Below are 22,676 nucleotides of genomic sequence, written 5' to 3'. Positions count from 1 at the left end.
TTTTCCTTGTCCAATGTCTACCGGGTATTGTGACGGCACTGTCCTTCACCGGGGATGCATGCGCCAAGCTGATTCAACAGGAGTGAATTTAACGGGTGTCCCTGCCTTGCCCCCCTACCCCACCTTCGAATTCCCCAGGATCAGGGACAAAGAACAAGGGCATAGACACAACTTCAAAACACTATCATGTGCCATGTACTTAAAGTTCTTACCATTTTCAAAAAGCTCTTGGGGGCCGGGGGCGGCAGGGGGGGGGGGGGGGGGGAACGTCTGGGTGGCTCAGTCTCTTGAGCATCTGACTCTTAGTTTCAGCCCAGGTCATGATCTCACAGTTCATGAGTTTGAGCCCCACATGAGGCTCCGCACTGACACTTCGGAGCCTGCTTCCGATTCTCTGTCTCCCTCTCTCTCTGCCCCTCCCCCTGACGTGTGTGCTCTCTCTCTCTCTCTCTCTCTCAAACATTAAAAATAAAATTAAAATTAAAAATAACAAAAGGCTCTTAGGTTAATTCAAGAAAGGTAGTATACCCCCCACCTTGATGACTGAACATTGCTGAATACTGATGACGCAAAAACACCCAAAAAACACCCATGGACAGATAACGAGGCTCAAATCTCACCTCTGTCTCCATAGTTATAAATAAAGTCTTCGAACCTTTATCTTCTGGGATAGAGATTCTTCATTTACAAGGTGGAGGGATTTCCAATGCTTTCTGGGGAGCCGCCCACTTCTAGAATTTATTGGAATTCCAAAGGTCCAACAAGAATTGTGTTTAAAGTTGTATTGGCGGTTGAGAGGACAGGTCAGGAGTGACAACCGAAAATCAAGATCTGAGTTCTGGGGTGTAAAGTTCCAGGCTCCAACTTTCTGTAGCATGTCATGACCCGGGCTGATGGACCAAAGCCTTCATTATCCCGGCACAGGAAACCCAGGGGCCGGGTTTCCGGATGATGTCAGAAAACACAGGAAACCTGGAGAACAGATTGAATTCCCTCCCCGAGAGACCACTGACACCTCTTTGCGAAACACCTGAGAGTGCTCACTTCTGCAGCGCATATGCGAAAATGAGAACGAGAGAGATTAGCACGGCCTCAGCGCTAGGATGGCTCACAAATTCGGGAGGCATTGCATATTTTGTGCCGTGCCCCAGCGAACTGCCACCCTTTGTGGATGAGCACACAAAATGGGGGGTTTGGAGAGGTCGCTCAGGGTGACTGCTCTGAGTTTGTGCCTTGCTGCCCGCAGCCAGGGGCCCTAAGACACCTAAGAGGCCCTCCTGGCCTCCTACCAGATCCTCTGTCATTGGACGTGAGACCCTACTTTGATGGCCGCCCAGTCACATTCCCATTATTAGGTTACCTAGGTAATCCTAGTAGCTTCATCTGAAGGCTTGTTCTCATTGGCTAAAAAAAAAAAAAAAGAAAAGAAAAACCACCTGAGAGGCAATGGACATAGTAATAGCTAACGTCTGTTTAGCACTTGCAATGTGCCAGGCACTGACCTATGAAACAAGACCCCAAGAATCAACCAACAACCCAAAAGCTGAACAATGGGGAAGCAGTGAAATAAGTGATAGAATATCATTCATCGCTTATTTATTTCTGAGACAGAGGAAGAATCTCAAGCAGGCTCCACGATAGCAGCACCGACACGGGGCTCGAGCTCACCAAACCGTGAGACCACAACCTGAGCGGAAATCAAGAGTAGGACCCTCAACTGACTGAGCCATCCAAGCTCCCCTGCCATTCATCAATTTAAAGTGCTTTCAGGGGTGCCTGGCTGGCTCCGTTGGTGGAGCATGCGACTCTCGATCTCGGGGTTGTGAGTTCGAGCCTCATGTTGGGTGTAGGGATTCCTTAAAAATAAAATCTTTAAAAAAAAAATAAGTAAAATGCTTTCAAATAGCTAATGAAATAGGAACATTTACTTACTGTAGCATTATGTGAAAAATTCAGGATTCAAAAATATACAAATGGTGTAATCCCGACCATTTTTAAAACTAACACATGGAGGGGGGCACCTGGGTGGCTCAGTCGGTTAAGCATCCGACACTGGGTCAGGTCATGATCTCACAGTTCGTGAGCTCAAGTCTCACATCGGGTGAGCTTGAGCCCCACTTCGGGCTCCATGCTGACAGCACAGAGTCTGCATGGGATACTCTCTCTCCCTCTCTGTCTGCCCCTCAGGGGACTCTCTCTCTCTGCTCCTGGCTCACTCACTCACACACTCTCTCTCAAAAATAAATTCATTAATTAATTGAAAAAACCTAAAAAGTCTCATTAAACTGAGTGTGGGGTCCTTCTAAACATTGAGCCCTGCGTGACTGCATAGGTAGTATGTCCGGGAAACTGGCCCTGGTGCCAGTTAGGTATTTCTGGGTGTTAATATTATCCGTGATGGTTTCCCTTTTTGTATTTGCCTATTAGCTCCAAGTTCTATTGAGTGAACATATTTTATTTTTAGAAAATATAATGACTGAAGAAAAAAATATATATATATACGTATAAAATGACTGATTTGTAAAAGAACCAACAAAAGGGGCACCTGGGTGGCTCAGTCGGTTAAGCATCTGGCTCTTGGTTTCTGCTCAGGTCATGGGTCTCACGGTTCACGAGTTCGAGCCTCTAGCAGGGCTCCACACTGACAGTGCAGAGCCTGCTTGAGACTGTCTCTCTCTCCCTCTCTCTCTGGCCTTTCTCTGCTCATGCTTTCTCTCTCTCTCTCTCTCTCTCTCTCAAAATAAATACATTTAAAAAAGAAAAGAACAAAAGTCAACAGTTATCTACCCATAAGTATAAAAGAGCATGATTTGGGACACCAGTCATACTATGTCACAGGTGAGGACTGAATCTGGGATGTAGAGACAAGTGGTAATCTGGCCAGAGGGGACAAAGTCAGAAGCTGCCACAAATAGAGAGAGGGAAGGGTAGCCCTGTACCTGGGACTAGGCAGATGAGACCCCAGCTGCCTGCAAAAAAAGGTCCCTGCCCCAATGTGGGCAGAGGTGAATGATCAGCCAAGTGTACAGGCAAAAACAGATGTTTCCATAGTAAGGAAGAGTCACAGTGGTGGTGGAAGTGATACAGGCCAACAGAGTGGCAACGCACTAGCCCATGTAACCCATGATGGCCACAGCAAGAGAATGTGCCAAGAAGTTTAAAAGTTAAAACTGCTAAGGAACAAAAAGCGGGGAGGAGAATCCGAGTTTCAGGAGCCTAGGTGGTCGAGGCAAGGCCCAGAATGACTCTAACTTACGATTCTCTTTGTACCCTCAGGCTGGTATGAGGGGAACCACATATATTTCACTAACTTATTTAAACTAGTATTTATTGTGTCTCTCTGCCGAACTAGAGTATAAGCCATACAAGGACTAGAGTTTCTGTTTCATTCAGTATTGTACCCCAGCTCCTAGGAACATGCTTCGCACACAGTAGGCACTCGAAAAATATTTGTTGAATTGCAAGTCTGGTCCAATTCTCATGTCCTTGTGTGTGAAGCAGAGAATAGGGTTAGTAACGGGATAGGCCAAGTCACAGGAACAATCAGAATGGAAAAGATGTCCTTGTTTTGAACTCCAACGGGAACATGAGGGATCCCCTCTTAATTATTCAGTCCCTTAATCACTCAGTGTTCATCCCAAAGGGGATGGGGGAAATATACAACACACCTATCTACATCTCATTAAGATAAATCAATTTTTGGGAATTCCCCAGAAGACAGCCGGTCTTTCTTCTTAGTTTCACGAGGTGACCCCAGACACCACACAATTTCAGGGTCATTCTGAAATTGTATTAACAGTTCCTGACGCCACATCTTCTGTGAACAGGTGGAAGAGAAACAAAGGAAAGCAATTACTGAGATGCCAAGAGCTGCGAAAGGGTTAAATACGGGCCTGGGAATGAAAAGAGGCTGTGTGGGTCCCCGCCCCGGCCCATAATGCAGTGCCCCAGCCCCAGTGCTGTCACAATGGCTTCCAATGCCAAGAGGCAGCTCCTCCACGTTTCTTGCCTAACCCCAGCACTTGAACGAGGGAAATGTAGCCACAAACACGCTTTTCCCCCCTTCTTTCTGGGCGCCCCCTCTCATCAGCATAATAAACAGGAAACGCCTCCAATGTTCCAACAGCATCAATGGCAGGTATTTTTCTGAATCAACAGAGAAATGCATGCACATTTCTCTCCCTTTCCATTTTCTTTCCCTGAGGCAGCATTAAAGAATGCAGTTAACCGTAGGCAAAAAAAAAAAAAAAAAATAGCAGCTTGGAAGAAAGTGGTTACCCCTGTGGAGAAATAGACTGTCTTCAATACTGGCTGAAAATGCAGGGTCTAAGGGGTGGAAATGGAGACTCATTTACCAAAGGGCAAGAAAGAGGGAAGATGGAATTTTTCTTGACCGTGGTTTCCAGTGATGAATTCTAGGCTGCAAGTGGAGACATTCTAAAAGGCCCAGCTACCCTCTGTCCTGGCCTGCAATTAGGACAGAAGATGACATTTGAGAGTGTCTCCGTGTAGGGGCAGAATCGTGGGGTACACGCACAGGAAATAGCACGCACGGGCTATGAAGTCACCAGACCTGGCTTTGCCACAGAGATCTTGGGCAACACGCAACGCCCACAGGAGGAATGAAGTGCATCTGAGCCCAGTGGGTAGCCACCCTCCGGATCTTTTTTAAAGACAAAAGACAATTTTACCTAAGACAGCACACCTGAACTTGTAGTAGGACAAACCACCTGCTACCAAGGAATTTGAGAGGTTAAACCCAAGCGTGGAAAATATTCAGGTTTTCTCACTGCAGACAGGTGAAAATGCAGACTTAAATGATCTATGTTAGCCAAAATAAAACTGGTAGGGCCAGCTTCCATCACACCAAGAGGGTTTGTTCTGTGAACTTGGCTAACAATGTAGCCGTAGTGTTTGTTCCCGTAAACCTTCTACTAGCTGGATGACCCCAGGCAGGTTAACAACCTGTCGGTGCTTTCGTTTCCTCATCTATAAAATCGAGGTACAACACCTAATTTATAGGGATGGTGTAAAAATTAGCAATGGTGGGTACAAAGCACCTAGAACATCACAGATAGGATAGTGGTAGTGCTACAGTTATTATGTGATAGAAGAGGTGATCGAAAAGGTAATTTTGACTCGTACTTCTGCCCTTGCCCTTAAGCACTGCCAGTTTATACAGTATTTGGAAGAAGGGAAAACACAAGAAGAAGATTCGAATTATCACCGGTGTAGAATGATGCAACACCACACACATGGGCATAACCAAAAGGTGTGAAAGAACTTCCCAAACCTAGGGACGCCTGGATGGCTCAGTAGGTTAAGCATCTGACTTCGGCTCAGGCCGTGATCTCACAGTTTGTGAGTTCGAGCCCTGCATCGGGCTCCGTGCTGACAGCTCAGAGCCTGGAGCCTGCTTTGGATTCTGTGTGTGTGTGTCTCTCTCTCTGCCCTTCCCCTGCTCATGCTGTGTCTCTCCCTCTCAAAAATGAATAAGCTTTAAAAAAATTAAAAAAGAACTTCCCAAACCTCTTTTGAAGTATAGTTGACATAGAGATTATGGCGAGCCAAAAGGTAAAAAAAAATATTAAGGATGGACACAGGCTCATGAGCTGCCCATAAGCATAGCAGCAAATTCAAGAAGTGTAGTGCAGAAGCCAACCATGACTGAACCCGGCTTTTGCGGAGGTATGAATGAAATGGGCGGGGGGAAGGGTCAGTTAAGCATCCGACTTCAGCTCAGGTCATGATCTCGCGGTTCTTGGGTTCGGTTCGAGCCCCGCGTCGGGCTCTGTGCGGACAGCTCAGAGCCCGGAGCCTGCTTCGGATTCTGTGCCTCCCTCTCTCTCTCTCTCTCTGCCCCTCCCCTGCTCGTGCTCTGTCTCTCTGTCTCTCTCTCTCTCAAAAATAAATAATAAACATTACAAACATTAAAAAAAAAAAAAAAAAGAATGAGCAGGGGGAAAGACCACCGGTTTTCTAGTAACAAGGCTGGTCGGCGATCTGCAGACACTGTGCCTGCTGCTAGCACCGAGCAGGTGGCTCCATGAAGACCTTCCCTGATGCTGTCCTGCCTCCTGGAACCCTACTGCACATCCTGGCCCGTGCTTCTCAACACATCCTTTGCATGTCACCTCCCACTGCTTCTTTGCGGATCCATTTGCTGGACCACCGTCATAGAGCAGTATTTGATCTTATACATCTTTATACGAAATGACCAACATAGGAAAAGTCCCTGGCCCTGAGTTACTGTAATGAAGGGCACGAGAGCCAGGCCGTCCTGATCTCTCATTATAACAGCATTTATGCCAATTCTCTGGCCAGTTCTTAACATTATTTTCCCTTCCTCCTCCCTTTGCAAACCCCACATTACTGAGCAGGGGACCCACCAACAAAGGTCAACAAAGAGATTGAATGCATGATAATCACACACCCAAGGTTCACACCGTCACACTCTTTCATCACCATTTGGAACCTAGTTCTCCTACTTGCCGATGAGAGGTTAGGGGGTTACCTGTTGCAAACAATTCAAAAGGGGTGGGAAATTTGCACCCCACCTCTTTGTACATCAGGAGTAGGGACTGAGAGTCTTTCTCCCCTGACAAGGTTTGAAAATGGCAGTATTTCAACTAATAGTGAGACAGCAGTAGTATGAACGAATGAGGTTCAGTCATGAAAGCCACATTGGTTTGCGGTTAAATGAGGTGGGGAAGGGGAGATATTTAAAGTCAGGGAAAAAATTAACACCTTAGAGCTACTTCCAAAAAAATAAGACGGCTAAGAGAGGAAGGAATCAAAAACTTTTTAAAAAACTGTGTGTGTGTGTGTGTGTGTGTGTGTGTGTGTGTGTGTGTATTTCCACCTTGAATGTCAGCTCTTTGAGGACAGGAACAAAGTTGGCTTCCTCTAAGCATCCTAGTCCCTGATACGTGCTGGGTGCCTAACAGATGCTCATGGGATGTTAAGTAAGATTACTAAGTATAGATAAGGGAGAGAGAATTTGCCGAACATAAAAAGGAATCTTTATGAGACCTTTAAAGAGGGAAGGTGAAAACCAACCCCCAGCAGGAGTGGGGGTTAACGTAGGATTATACGTGTCCCCCTTTCAATTAAATGTTTTAATCTTTAGCCTAAATCCCCACTTTGAGGATAAGGTACTTGCCCTTGTTTTGGGGGGGGGGGGACCTGGCAGCAAAGTGGTTAAGCTACCAGCTGGCCCTCTCCCTGGGGGTCAGCCCCTTTCCCCAACAAAGCACTATGGACTTAAGAACCTACCCCATCTAAACACCCGGTAACAAGATATTACAGCCAGGTTTCTGGTAGGTTCCACTCTGGTTCAGCAAAACACAGAGTATCTTTTCCTATCCACAGAGCCAATGGGACACCTATAGCTATATCTCCCTCTTCTGTCGCTGTCACCGTAGTCAGTTCATACAGAATCAATAACCACACTTCAGTTAATCTTTCTTTTTAAGTGTATTTATTTATTTTGAGAGAGGGAAGGCAGAGAGCGGGGAGGGGCAAAGAAGGAGAGAGAGGATCCCCAGCAGGATCCACACTGTCAGCACAGAGCCCAACGTGGGACTCAAACCCACGAATTGTGAGATGATGGCCTGAGCCAAAATCAAGAGTCAGTTCCTTAACCGGCTGAGCCACCCAGGTGCCCCCAGTTAACCTTAAAATAAGGCCTTGAAGTAGATATTATTTTTCCCATTTATAGATGAGAAAACTGAAGCTCAGTTAAGTGTCCCGATTGAGATCATAGAGCTGATAAGGAGCAAGTCTGACACCAAGACTCAGCCCCACTTTTCTCAGGAATGCATGGATTGTTAGCTTCCAGGAAGCAGCCGGGGTGGCCAACCATCCCAGTTTTCCCAGGACTGAGGAATTTCCCAGGATGCCGGGTCTCCAGCGCTAAGACCAGGAATGCTGGGCAAACAGGAAGGGTGGCGGCCCTGGCAGGGACTGTGGTCTTCTTCACTGTTGTACACCCGTGGCACATCTTGGGGACTCAACGAATAGTTGCTGAATGAACAAATTAAAGCCTGAGTGAGTGATTTTGTGATAGCTCTGGGACACGTTTAAGTGCTCCAATTCCTTCATAAAAGGCCATTTAAGGCATCTTCTCAGGCCCCTCCCCGCCTCATCAAACAGTAAGTGAGGATCATCGCGTTACTACGCCTGAGGATTTCATTGTGAAAAAGGAAGACTAGAGAGATACCCTAACGAGCAACTGAAATTGAGTTGCGCTTGTCTTCGTTGCTTTGGAGGAGGAAAATAAATGAATGGTGAAGTTGATTCTTATTTTCAAATAAATTAAACATTCGGAAGTGGGTGTTTGTTGCCTACTTTTAATAGCCTGTTTCTTTCTCAAACCAGACTCCAAGCCAGCCTCCTGTCCAAGTTTTCTGTCGTGCCTTATTGTCTGGTCTGTTCAGCTATTTTAAAAAAACGTTGAATATCAACAATGGCTTTCAGGCAGGCATTGTCAACTTTTGTATGAAGCAATCTTGGTTGAATGAGAAGATCCCAGAGCTTATAGTCCCGTCCGCTGTGCTGCCCCGGGCTGGGCTTGAATGTGTGTGACTGATAACAGGACACATTTCTACCTTAGTTATTACATTCCTGCTCCATAATTCATTGGCCACTCTCTTTTTACGAAAGATCTTTATGGCAAAGTGGGCAGGAGAGCAGGTAAGTGTCCTCACTTAGGACAAGAGTATGTCCAGCTGCTTCCTGGGGCTGCCCAGCTGGATGGGGGTCCCCCAGGGTCCAAGACCTCCGCACCTTGTCATCCCGACTGGTCCAGCCAGGTCCACAGGCCTCTGTAAGCTTTGCTGGAGCCCTCACAGAGGGGATGCTTTTCAACAATATGCAGTGACAACTAATCAAACTACTTACCTGCTGTGTTAAGGGTTAAGGCTCAGCTAAGAGGGCTACGTTTACAAGGGCTTTGGCCCACTTTGGTTTGTTTTTCCTTTTGCCAGGCTTGACTGAAAAATGAATATGCTGATGTGGACCTGCCTTTCTTTCCCAAGGCTGGCTTTTGCTCCTCCTGAGGGGTCCTCTCTAAGAGCTGCCAGCATATAATTTCCTGCTTTTGCAGAGGGCTCCTGAGCTCCAAATGGGCTTTTTTTCTCCACCCTCAGGTAAACAAGGTCCCAGCGGGGGCCAGGCAACTGACTGCAGGTTACTTTTATTTACGATTTCTGTTACTTCAAACGAAAACTTGTATTGAGTTGCTGAACTGCTCTGTGCTCCCTGTTAAGGTAAGTCATAGGGGATTGCATATCTTAGCATGCAAAACCCCAAAGGAGGATTTCTGGGGAAAGCCTTCCACTGCTTTGGGAACTGTCATGGTCAATTCAGAGTGCGTGACCTGCCTGTCTCCGGGGTGGCTGGCTTGTCAGAAAAGAGGAGGCCACAGGGACTGAGTCACTCTAGGCAAACAGACATGTCAATATCCAACTCGGGAGAGAGAGAGAAATAAACAAGGGCCCTTAGCCTGTCACCAGCTGGGAGGCCTGGGTAGAGAAAGGGAGGAATATTGCTGGGAAGGGGAAAAGAGCAAGATATCCCACAGTACGTTAAGTCGGCTACAAAGCTATCAGACTCCTGGAGTTCATTCATGCATCTGCTGTGGTCCCTTTGTCCCAAATCCAGAGCCCTTGACAGGGTCTCCGCGTGCATGCGCTTCACTGTGGACACAGGATAAAGAGCATCAAAGGACTCGACGGTCAAATCTGCTGTGAGAGGGGCAGCCATCCAAGGTAACAACACGTAGCATTCGGGTTGGCATGTAAAGGTAAAGTAAGGCGTCTCTGACTGGCCCGTGAAATACCTTCCACATCTGCAGTGCCTTCCCATTTTAAAGGCGATTTCTGAAGCAAATTTCCAAAGATGTACTTACCCCTTTGGGATTTAATACAGCTTGAGTAAAGGCAAACGTTCAAATGGAAGACCACAGCTGCCACAGTGCAGCACCTAATTATTTTATTCCTTAAAAAAAAAAAATGTTTACAGGGCACCTGGCTGGCTCAGTCAGAAGAGCATGCTGCTCTTAATCTCGGGGTGGTGAGTTCAAGCCCCACGCTGGTGTAGAGATTACTTAAATAAATAAGACTTGACAAAAAAAATTTTGGCTTGTGCAAATCAATCGATAACTACCATTTGTGTGGTCACTGACCAAACTATGACAGCAAGTTCTAAGAATATCCATATTGAGCTATAAGGAAAACCCAAAAAGGTAAATGAAAGATCTAACTTTGAAGGTTTCCACTTGAACAAAGCCACAAAAAAACTATATACCCCCTCCCTGGCCCCCTAACTTGGTTTTCTCATTGGTAGAAAGCAAAATAAAATTATATGAAAGAAATAGTCAATATAGCTCTTCACCAGAATCAATCCTAATCGCTTTGGAAGAAAACAAATCCACTACTTAAAACGAAGCATTTTCTGAACTGTGACTTGTTTCTCACACATCCTATGCACCTCATGACCAGGCTGAGAAAGAGCTCAGAATCCTCAGGCTTTTCTCCCTTTATATGTGGCCTCACTGAGAGAGAAACAAAGGAGCTAAGGCAGGAAGATGGCAGAGGGGGATTAAGTTGACCAGAGACAGACAGACAAGCAAATGCATGGATGCATGACAGCCTGGCTGGCTTTTCCATTTCTTTCTTCCTCAGGTTTAGGTTCACCATCATCCCGAGGTTTCACTGGCTTTGGAGGTTTCATGGCAGGAGGTCGTTGGACTTCCATTATGTGTATTACAATCAATAGTCAAAAAAGTCAAACATACTTGGTTAATGAGGCCTTCTTCTTTGTTTTTCAAAAAGGATGTTATTTTAAAAATGTGTGTGTGTGTATGTGTGTGTGTGTGTGTGTGTGTGTGTGTGAGAAAGATTAGCTGGGGAATTAGTAGATAGGCTGTGGAGAAAGAAAGCCACAAAAGTTAATGATGGTCAAGGTGTGTGTTAAAAAATGGGAACATGAAGATTACTGTTCTGCTTTATTAGTAGAGTTATATGTACAGTAAATTAAAAAAAAACACAGGCAGGGGCGCCTGGGTGGCTCAGTCGGCTGAGCGTCTGACTTCGGCTCAGGTCATGATCTCGCAGTCTGTGAGTTCGAGCCCCACGTCAGGCTCTGTGCTGATGGCTCAGAGCCTGGAGCCTGCTTTGGATTCTGTGTCTCCCTCTCTCTCTGCCCCTCCCCCGCTCATGCTCTGTCTCTCTCTCTCTCAAAAATAAATAAACGTTAAAAAAAAAACACAGGCATTCACATTATTTTTCTAGCACATCAATGATTTTTAAAATGGAAGTACTTTATATGAGGTGACAGATTTAGCAAGATGAAAATTTTCACCTATTGTTCTTTTCAGATGGGTGAGGATTTTAGTCTTTCTCTGCCATTGAGTATGTGCTGCGTGACCTTAGGCAAATCACTTCTCTTCTCTGTGCTTTAGCTTCGGCCCTTATTTTGAGGCAGTCCTACCAGCTGAATTTCTTCCAGTGTTGACAGTCCATGATTCTCTTTCAATCACCGTGGAAATGGAGGGCATGGTGAACGGGAAGGCTTGTTTAGTGGGTGCAAAACAGAAAAAATTGAGAGAGGTTTGGCACAGGTGGGGCGAGAGAGCCCGAAGGATAAGACTGTAGCAAAAAGTGGCACTTAACTCTTCTGGGCCCCTGTCAGTCATTCAGCCACACTGACAGGACTTCTAGAGTCAATGAAGGTTGTGACAGCAAGATGGACCACACAACCGACACCAAAGTTGGAGGCTGACGGGTAGGAGATGGTCAGAGAAATTTATTCTCTATGGAGTAAGGACAGCTATGCTCCAATCTAGCCGAGAATGCTAACTTTTTTGAACTATGAAAGACTGCTGAGAACAAACTATTGTACCAAGTGATGGCTGTGGCATCTATGTAATTAATATGTAATCAGAATTTAGAAGACATTGTGTGCAACAGAAATGGAATAAGTCCTATTCCTCATGCTTGGCATCTAAATCCAATAGATTAGACTCAAACAAGGAGAGAACCGACCATACTTCTAGAAAGGGAAGTCCACGCTCTTTTTTTTTTTTTTAAGTAATCTCTACCCCCAATGTAGGGCTCGAACTCACAACCTTGAGACCAAAAGTCACATGCTCTACTGACTGAGCCAGCCAGGCGCCCCCAACCTCATTTTTTTTTAATGTTTATTTTTGAGAGAGCGATGTGAGCGACAGAGGGGCAGAGAGAGAGGGAGACAGAGGATCCAAAGCACTCTCAGCATAGAGCCTGATGCAGGGCTCAAACTCAAAACAACAAGATCATGACCTGAGCGGAAGTTGGATGCTTAACCACTGAGCCACCCAGATGCCTCCCTCGCCCTCTTTCTAAAGCAGATTCCTGCCGTGCCTGGCTGCCTCAGTCGGCAGAGCAAGCAACTCTTGATCTCGGGGTCATGAGTTCGAGTCCCACGCTAGGTGTAGAGGTTACTTTAAAAAAATAAAGCAGATTCCTGACGCTTGGTACTGAGTTACACAATGAGTTGTGTGTAAATGGACTAGACCACCATACCAGGGAATGAGCAAAGGAAAATGAAGAAAGGTCCTCCTAGGAAAGTGAGACAAGGGCCAGGAAAGGAACAAAGAAGAGGCCAATGCAGAAGGCTGGAGAGCCCGGAGGAAGGACCCAGAGTCCACAGCAGATATGACAACCCAAGATGAAGGGAAAATAGGGCCTCTGTGGGAGACACTTATCGTGAAAGTGGAACCTGTAACTAAAGAGGCAAGAGGAAAGAGAACAACTTAGCCCAAATGAAGCAATGTGGGTAGGCCTCAAGGACACACTCCTGGCGGCCACAGACTAAGGCCTATTCTTCTCTGTCTCTTCATCGGTGCACGCCACTCTTGACATATGAAGCTGACAAACTAGAAGAGGTGGCAGGCAGAAGTTATCACCACGTGGAAGGAAAAAGATCCAGGATGTTGTAAAGGTGAATTGCCGAACGTTTTCTTGCCACGAACCCCGAAAAGAAGTCCAATTCCTTAGGATACAGGCAAATGGAAAGCAGTCATTCGTGCAAGCTTCGTAAGTAAAGAGCGTGCTGAGGGGTATGGAGCGGGGTTGAGGCACAACCCGTAGGACTCAAGGTTGGTCCAAGGACCAGCCGCGTGGGTATCACAGCAGAGTGGTCAGACTTGCTTGCAGAAGGCAGGCCCTGCCCAGATCCACTGAGTCAGAATCTGCATCTGAACAAGACCCCCGGAGGATTCGTAGGCACATCCAAGTTTGAGGAGCGCTGCATTTAAACAGGGGTCAGCAAACGTTTTCTGTTAAGGGCCAGACACTAAATAGGCTTTTCGGGTCACATTCAGTTTCCCTCACTGTGGCTGCTTCCTCTTCTTTCTCTCCATCTGCCTTTCCTCCTCCTCCTCCTCCTCCTCCTCCTCCTCCTCCTCCTCCTCCTCCTCCCCCTCCTCCCCCTCCTCCTCCCTCTTCTTCTATACCAGCCTTTAAAAACGTAAACTGCCTCCCTGAGCTCAGCCCTGTGTGTGTGGGGGGGGGGGGGGGGCAGGGAGAGGGCCAAGGCCTGTGTAAAATGGGGCTACTGGCAGTCCCTACCTCACAGAGCCGTTGACAGGAGTAAATAAGATAATGTATGCTGACGCACTTCCAAAACCGTAAGACTATTACCCTGATAATGTCTGTCTCACTCAAAGCAAATGAAGAACTGGCTGTCCCGGAGGGTAGTGAGTTGGACTGAAGCTGTTCGTTCTCTCTACCCAGATCCCCAACCCTCCGTGCGTCCTCACAGACAGAGGAGGTGGCTCAGTCAGCCTGAGACTCCAAGGAACAAATACAAAACAAACCTAAGGCTCACTTCACATCATCAGCCCATAAAGTCTCCAGCTACATCCCTGCCTTTGTATCATCCTTTTCTGGCAAATTCCAAAGTTCTTCTAAATTAGCATTCCACATGGATTCTCTGTTTATTTATTATTAAGAGACAGAGAGAGACAGAGCATGAGCAGGGGAGGGGTAGAGAGAGGAGGAGACACAGGATCCGAAGCAGGCTCCAGGCTCTGAGCTGTCAGCACGGAGCCCGACACGGGGCTCGAACTCTCAAGTCGCGAGATCGTGCCCTGAGATGAAGTCGGATGCTCAACCGACTGAGCCACCCAGGCGCCCCTACGTGTGCTAAATGCTTTATATACATAAAAGCATTACCGTCCTAACAACCCTGTTAAGTAGCTATGATCACTTATAATATTTTACAGATGAGGAAACATATTCAAAGAAGTAACCAGCCCAAGGTCACACAGCTGCGGCAGAACTGAGATTCCAACCCTGCAGTCTGATCCCAAAGCCCATGCTCTTAACTACAGAAGCAGGCAACAAAAGAAGAAAATGAATTTTAGGGCACAGAGTACTAAAAATATGGGAGTGGAGTTCAGGGCAGTCTTTTTCAATGTCATGATACCCTCTGTGCAGACTGCAAGTGGTCAGAAAGGGTGTCTGGCATTTTTGAGACACAATGTGCAGAGGTGACAAAAGGCAGGACGTATTTCTGAAAAGGAAAAGATGCACACAGAAGGCGTCTCACCTTTCTGCACATATGGCACAAACTTTTCAAGCCCCTGATGATGGACCCGCTTTGTATTGCATCCACGTCCCCTAGCCCAGGGCACCCACGTGTTGTTACCCAGAAGCGGAGAAGCAGCACGGGCCGCTGTGGAAAATCGAGTCGCTGCACACAAGGCCCTGTGAGCCATATCACCCTCTCTCTGTGGTTGGTCAAGGTTACTATTTGCCTTTTTGACATACTATCAATTATGCTGCCGACAGAGATCCCGGACCTTCAGTTTTCTTATAAAATAAGAAACTGAGTTTAATTAAACCATCAGTAACTTGAACCTAATTATTTCAGACAGTATTTAATTAATGTTTCCTGGGTACCTAATGTAATTAAGGTTCCTTTAATAAGACCTTCTGTGACATTAAAATATATGACCTTTATCTTCCTTATCTACCACATTCTGACAACTCAGATTTGTCATTTTCACGAAAAGGCATAGTTTGATTAAACAGAACAGACCATAAAATTAATCTGGCAAATTATACTTGTTTGTTTCTTTTTTCCTCCCCCCTCAAACCCTAATAAGTTAAGTCCTTTAATTAGCAGCACAGATACAAGTGTTTCTTTTGTACATGAATTTTTGTGACCAAAGCAGATAACAACTCTCCTTTATTAATCATGGTGAAGGGTTCAATCTTTAAGATATGAAAAATAATGAGCTGTTCGTGACTTTAACAATGACTAGTGATTGTTTTAAGATGTCTCGCCGTTAATAAAAGGGTTTAATTCCTGGTACTAATAAGCCAGTCTAAATATGAACATCCCTACTGGCTTTGCAAACCAACATAAACCGCATCCTAAAATCTAAGGTGATTCAAAGGTGCTCATGACCTTCTCTCGCAAAATTCAAAAGATTTTCATGACCCTATGGCCGAAATTCAGAAGGTCCCAATGACCTTCTCCCCGAAGGCTGCAAATACGTAAGACTTGACTGGGGGAAGGGAAGTCAGTCTCATGCTGGCTAAGTATATAATTTCCTAAGAAATAATCTTGTTCAGTGAAAGCGGGCAGAGGTAGGCTACAAGAAATAGGAATTCAAGTGAGAATCCTTGTATTCTCGTCCCATTTTCAAGACCCCCAAAGACCGGATCCCCTTGTATTTTAGCAATAAACAGACTGTTGCCTCATCTGAAACACAAGATCTGCCTCCACCTTCAAGGAAAAGAGCCAAAATTAGGAAACTGTCCTTCCCAGAGGCACTGCGATCTGGCTGTAGTGCTACATAATTGGGGGGGGGGGGGGGCAGAGAGGGGTGGGGATGAACGATGAGCATCCGCAGAGGCTTGCAGAGTCTGGGATAAGTCTCTCCTAAGTCTGCTGAGTGAGAATTCTGAACAGATAGGAAGATGGCTGTCACTGGTCTAGACCACTGCCGTCCAGCAGAACTTTCTGCAACGATGGAAACATTCGACATCTGCACTGATCAGGATGGTGACCACATGGCTGTGGAACACATGAAAAGTGGCCAGTGCAACGAGCCACCGGTGAAAAAAATTTGTTTTCAATTGTATTCAATTTGAAGTCATCAAAATGGAAATTGAAATAGCCACATGTGACTAGTAGCTACCCTACTGGACAGGGCACGTCAAGACCATCTTCCCTCCCGGCCCCACTTCGCTCACAGAAGGGGAGAATACTCACGCCAGCCAGCCACGGAAGCGGGCAGCCTCCTTTGCTGGGCACTCCAGTACCTGGGGGCCGGTCCACAAATCCCCAGTTTCTCCTCTGAGCACGAGGCCAGACTCACTTGGACACCGCTTCCAGCTCCTGCTAATTCCTTCCTTCCACGGCAGGTCTGCGACGGTGTCCTCATGGAATCATTTGACCACAGGCTGCCACTGCCACTTCTCACCGGTCCGACGGACAAAACCACTGGAGGCCATTTTCCTGCGGGGGGAGGGGGGATACGAAGGGAGAAAGGATGGCATTTTGGAACACAGAGCCAAGATTCTAGAGGCTCTTCTGCCGTGTTAGGTGGCTTTGAGGTCACGCTAACCTAAAATCAAAAGTAATAGAGTTCAAATACCTCCGCTTCCTGCTGTGTGCTACCGAACTGAGCTGTCGCAGCCCTCTCTGTAAAGAAAATGCTTAAAAAAGCCTAAAGCACTACATCAGTACGACACATTATCATTCCGTTGCCCGGTGTCACATGTGAAAACAGTTCTTCTGCTTTTTCCCCAGATACCAGATTGAAACCCAGAACGGTAGGGTGAGTCCGGGGGAATCTTGGCCCTGATGTGATCGGAGGGCCCCCAGGTGTCTCAGGAGGGCCCTCTGGCCTTTGACTTCACAGTCAGACTAGTCTAAGAATCAGGGGACAATAGGCTACTTAGGAACCCTTCTTGCTTAAGCAAAGAGACGACAGAAAAGTCAGAGTAAATCCCAAAGGAAAAAAAAAATATATATATATATATATATACACACACACACACGCACACACACTACACACACTTTCATATTTATACAAAATATTTATATATTTTATATACTTAATATAATAAACATTAAAATGTTGTGTATATTACAATAAATATAATGAATAATATTTATATATGTCAACTTTTATTAACCACTTATTGAGTGACTGGTATTCCAAACAGATTCAGCTAAATGAGATCAAGACTTTTACATATTAATGCCCAGCTCAAATTTCAATTAGTGAAACCAGCCCAAAGAGCAGCTGGGGAGCACGTGGTAGCTTGGCAAGGAAACGGGGGACTCCCGCATCCTCATCTGGGGGGTGGCTGCATGGGTGTATACATATTTAAAAATCAATCCTTCTCCACAGTTAAGATCTAGGCGCCTTACTGAATGTAAGTTACCTCTTAGTAATTTTAAAAAAGCCAATCAGTAAATTTTAAAAAGCATGAGCAACATATCTGTGAGGTAGCATAAATGCCCATCAAAAGAAAGGGACTCGGCCAAGGCCACATAGCTACCTATCACAATGAAAGGGACAGTATTGGATTCCACATCTCTGGGTTCCCAATCCAGTCTGCATTCCAATTTCCCAGGATGCTTCAACCACTGCCTGAGGAGGACACTTTAGGTTAGGACAGCAAAGACCAAAATGATATTCTCAGAAGGAACAACAGAACCGACTTTTTCACAAATCAGTACTAGGAGCATTTCTTTCTGTTTAAAAAAATTTTTTTAAATGTTTATTTATTTTTGCGAGAGAGAGAAAGAGAGAGAGAGAGAGAGCACGAGTGGTGGAGGGGCAGAGAGAGAGGGAGACACAGAATTTGAAGCAGGCTCCAGGCTCTGAGCTGTCAGCACAGAGCACGACAGAGCACGACGTGCGGCTTGAACTCACCGACTGCAAGATCAGGTCATGATCTGAGCCGAAGTCAGATGCTTAACCCACTGAGCCACCCAGGCGCCCTCCCCCATTTTTAAGATTTTTGATGTCATAGTATTTTTTTTAATGTTTATTTATTCTTGGGGGGGGGGTGAAGAGAGAGAGAGGGAGACACAGAATCTGAAGCAGGCTCCAGGCTCTGAGCTGTCAGCACAGAGCCTGACGTGGGGCCCAAACTCATGACCTGTAAGATCATGACGTGAGCCAAAGTGGTCACCCAGGTGAGCCACCCAGGTGCTCCAGTACCAGGAGCAATTCTTAGAGGGCAGTGCTCACTCACCCAGAAGTGTACTGCGGTCCCCACACTATAAACGCTACTAGCCTCGGGGCGCCTGGGTGGCTCAGTGGGTTAAGCGTCAAACTTTGGCTCAGGTCATGATCTCACGGTTTGTGAGTTTGAGCCCCGCGTCGGGCTCTCTGTTGTCCGTACAGAGCCACTTCAGATCCTCTGTCTCCCTCTTTCTCTGCCCGTCCCCTCCTCAAAAATAAATAAACATTAAAAAAAAAAAAAACCTGGGAATGCAAGCTGGTGCAGCCACTCTGGAAAACAGTATGGAGGTTCCTCAAAAAAACTACAAATAGAACTACCCTACAACCCAGCAATGGCACTGCTAGGCATTTTTCCACAGGATACAGGTGTGCTGTTTCGAAGGGACACATGCACCCCCATGTTTATAGCAGCACTGTCGACGATAGCCAAAGTCTGGAAAGAGCCCAAATGTCCATCGATGGATGAATGGATAAAGAAGATGTGGTGTGTGTATATATATATATATATATATACATATATATATATATATGTGTGTGTGTGTGTGTGTATGTGTGTATATATATATATATACATATATGTATGTATATATGTATATATATGTGTACGTATATATGTATATATATACGTACACATATACAGTGGAGTATTACTTGGCAATCAAAAAGAATGAAATCTTGCCATTTGCAACTACGTGGATGGAACTGGAAGGTATTTTGCTAAGCGAAATTAGTCAAGTCAGAGAAAGACAAAAATCATATGAGGACTTTAAGAGACAAAACAGATGAACATAAGGGAAGGGAAGCAAAAATGATACAAAAACAGGAAGGGGGACAAAACTTAAATATGGAGAACAAACTGAGGGTTGCCGGAGGGGTTGTGGGAGGGGGGATGGGCTAAATGGGTCAGGGGCATTAAGGAATCTAGCCCTGAAATCATTGTTGCACTATTTGCTAAGTAATTTGGATGTAAACTTTAAAAAATAAAACAAGTTAAAAAAAAATAAAGATATGAACATTTAAAAAAAAAAAAACAACCAAAAACATTACGAGCCTCCTCTCAGTCGTGTCCTTCCTTGAGTGTGTTCCTAAAGTTCCCTCATAGCAACCATCTCGCCCACGTCTGTACCCCCTTCTCAGGACCACACTGGGGTCAAGCAGCCTATCTCTGGGTGACAACCTTAAGGGGAGACAGTTGGGGTCTCCTAGGCACCAGCTCATTCAGACTCCTGAGGGTTATGGCAAGAGAGTGCAGACATTAAAGAAATTAAAGAAAAAAACCCCACAGCTTTAAGAAATGAATGGTACAATTTCCTGCAACTCAGTTCCCAGCTCAAAAAACTGCCGAAGCCAAGATGTTTTAAACTCTCTGCGGGTTATCCTCAGAAAGTGGAATTATACACTGAAAAACAGAAGGTTTAGAAAAGGAACAAGAAATGTAAAAACATAACAGAGGAGGGACTCTGGTAATGACTGATGATTTTTATTATGGCTGACTGAATTTCCATGAGAAACTGTGTCGACGAGAATGATGAATCCAACAAAATAGTTGCAGGATGAGGCTTCTGTGTAATAAAGGAGTTCTCGTACCCTGATATGAAATATAAAGAAAATATCACCAACATAAGAAATCAAGTATACGTGGACTTGTAAACTGACCCTTTTCCCATTAATTCCCGAAATCAGACCCTATGTTTGCCTTCTCGGCGGATTATTTTGATAAAGAAATAGTCATTTTGCTTACATCTTCTTCCTTGAAAAGTCTCTTCATTTTAAGAACTTGGGGGCAGGGCAATGAAGGAAAACTGGCCATCTTGACATAAAAATAAGATAAACACGGATGTGAAAAAATAAACGTAGGTGTTCAAATTAAAAAAACAACAACAACAACACCGCCAATAGCTGCAATGGGATATTTCATCACAAACACAAATCAGGCATCGTTTTAATCAAATTGAATTTAGATTATAGACTTTCATGTAAAACCTAATTTACTTTGAATTCCCCGGTCACGACTTGGGCGCGCCTTACAGGACAAGGTTAAAGAGATTACATCTGGGTTCATGTCAGCAGCATCTGTTGGCGAGTCCTCTGCGTGCTGATTTAATGAGAGGTTATGCACAGTCTGTCGGAAGGACCTCCATTCCAGGCAGGTGCTTGAGAGAAATCTTCATTTCCATTGCGACCACTCACGGGGCTTTCAGAATCAGGAAACATGCATCACTATCTTCTGATGTGTGAAGCAGTCTGATATTTGTCACTACTTAGCTGAACTTACAAGCAGAAATTAGAGCCAGACCTTTTCTGGTTTGCAGTTCAAAAAGGAAAACGATGCTGTTATTCTGAAATGTAGCCTTTTCGAAAACTGGTTTGTGTATATTTTGCCTAACACGACAGTCATCTTAAAGAGGTATAGTTCTATGTGACACAATGCTACACGTAATCGTATAAATAATACGCATATCATAGAAGGAAAATGCATTAAAGCCTGCTTATGCTTAATGAACGGAGGAGGGGAACACAGAAATCATTCATCCTGAAATTTCTAATACAAATTTTTAAATGATTTAAATTCATTAAAACATTTTCTATTTCAATTCCCAAGTTCTTCAGAGAAGAGCTTAAAGATGTTCCTGTAATTACTGTAACAGGAAGGGGTTGGAGCCATTAAAATAATCTTTGGCAATTCAGTGTGATTCCCCTTATTTACGCAGCACTCTTTTTCTGAGTGTGCCCAAGTCCCCTTTTGCCTTCACTGAAATGGTCACTTCTAAGCAGTGTGTCACAAAGAGGCTCAAATTCCAAAATCAATCAAGTCATTTTGCCAAAGAAGGAGTCACAATCGAGGTATCTGTAATCATATAGATGCCTTATGATAATTATCTTCTTTTCGAGCATATATTTGTGACCAGGGATGTTTTTGAAGGGGGGAGGGGCGGATATGGCTCGTGGTATTTCATTAGGAGGAGACTGAGAAATCCCAAGCACTTTATTTTTATATGAAAGCCCACTTTTGTGTATGCCCTGCTCACATACCATTGTGCAAACCTAACAACTGGACACAGCTCTTGACAAGTCGCAGTTTAAATATTCATTTTGAGTGTGCATAAAAATTATAATAAGAAGATGGGCAATTTTCTCAACAGGCCTATCATAATCATGAGAACTGATTATTCGTGGTAGGGGATACAGGATGAACAGGTGTTTGGGCTCAAGCGCATACATTAATTTCTCCAGTTTCAACCACCGGGATCTCGGCTGAAGACGACACAAGTTCTTCCAGGGCGTGTGTATCTGGGGGAGGCGGGCGGGAGCGCCCCGGGGCAAACCGGAGTTGTTCTCCAGCGGCCACACACCGACGTGGGCTTACACCTGCTCCAGCACGCGGTCCCCTCTGCCTATTTGTTACGCAGCCATCAGGCAGTGGGAAATCTCCGGGCCAGTTCGACATCTCCCACACAGAGGGTGATCACCAGACTGCTAGCGCCACAGGAAAGGCTCTAACCCTCCTGGCGGCTGACACAACCCGGCGACTGCCCGAGGGAAAGCTGAAAGAAAATGGCCTCAGCCGCCAGGAATGCGAAGGATTAGGATGTTTAATGACTCAGAAGTTGAGCGATATTGACAATTCTCCCAGTGTTTAATCAAACATTTAAGGCAAGTTGAAGAGTCAGAGGGTAGGCTGAGGACAATAAAGGCAAACAAGCGGTCTTGTCCAGACAAGTCAATTGCTGGTAAAGTGACAGCCTTGCTGGGAAAAAAAAAAAAAAAAAGAAAGAAAGAAAGAAAGAAAGAAAGAAAGAAAGAAAGAAAGAAAGAAAGAAAGAAAGAAAGAAAGAAAAAGTTCCTCCTACCCCACAGCTACAGCAGTGAGTCGATCCAGTGGCCCATCTGACAAATGGCCACAGGCTCAAGTGCACGTGGGTCTGAGCTGGTCCCTTGCCCGGTTTTGATACCAAATGAAGGAAGTATGAGTAGGTTACTGTCTCTTGGTTCTCGTGGGCATGTGCATGAACTATTAAGGGAGGTTCATAATTGTTTAGATTTCTAAAACGTATCCTTCGGGATTCTCCTTGTACCTCTCTGGAGGCTCACGGGGTAAACACAGCTCGTAAAAGTCAACTGCATGAAGATGTTGGGAAAACGGGCGTGAATGATTTTTCCAGTATCAGGCAAGCACTTCTTTTGGTAGAAGCCTCAGCTCTTTGGTCATCCTACAGATCCATCACTTGTTGAAATTCTGTCCATTAGGGAAACCACAGGACGCGAAAACCAGAAACATTTTTTCTCAAAGAGGGCTTTCCCAAAGGTCTTACTGGTGAGTGGGGCAGGTAAAACCTGGGGCGAGCAAACTAGAATTTGCATGTCAATGCATGGGTTTAACATACATTAGCACATCGGTGGGTAACGAGCCATTGTT

At 45.3% G+C, this 22,676-nt stretch overlaps 1 non-coding gene across 1 annotated transcript; it reads left to right on the top strand.

Annotated features, from left to right (window-relative positions):
• The first annotated feature begins 1,036 nt into the window (after positions 1-1,036).
• LOC128773988 (U6 spliceosomal RNA) lies at positions 1,037-1,138 on the top strand. The gene has a single exon (XR_008418472.1). It is a non-coding gene; the product is annotated as a U6 spliceosomal RNA (small nuclear RNA).
• The last annotated feature ends 21,538 nt before the right edge of the window (positions 1,139-22,676 follow it).

Source organism: Panthera pardus, unplaced genomic scaffold, assembly GCF_024362965.1.
Source record: "Panthera pardus isolate Hobbes unplaced genomic scaffold, ASM2436296v1 HiC_scaffold_27, whole genome shotgun sequence".
NCBI classification, from domain to species: Eukaryota; Metazoa; Chordata; class Mammalia; order Carnivora; family Felidae; genus Panthera; species Panthera pardus.
The sequence above is the reverse complement of the archived record's forward strand: the minus strand, read 5'-3'. Positions and strand labels throughout refer to the sequence as shown.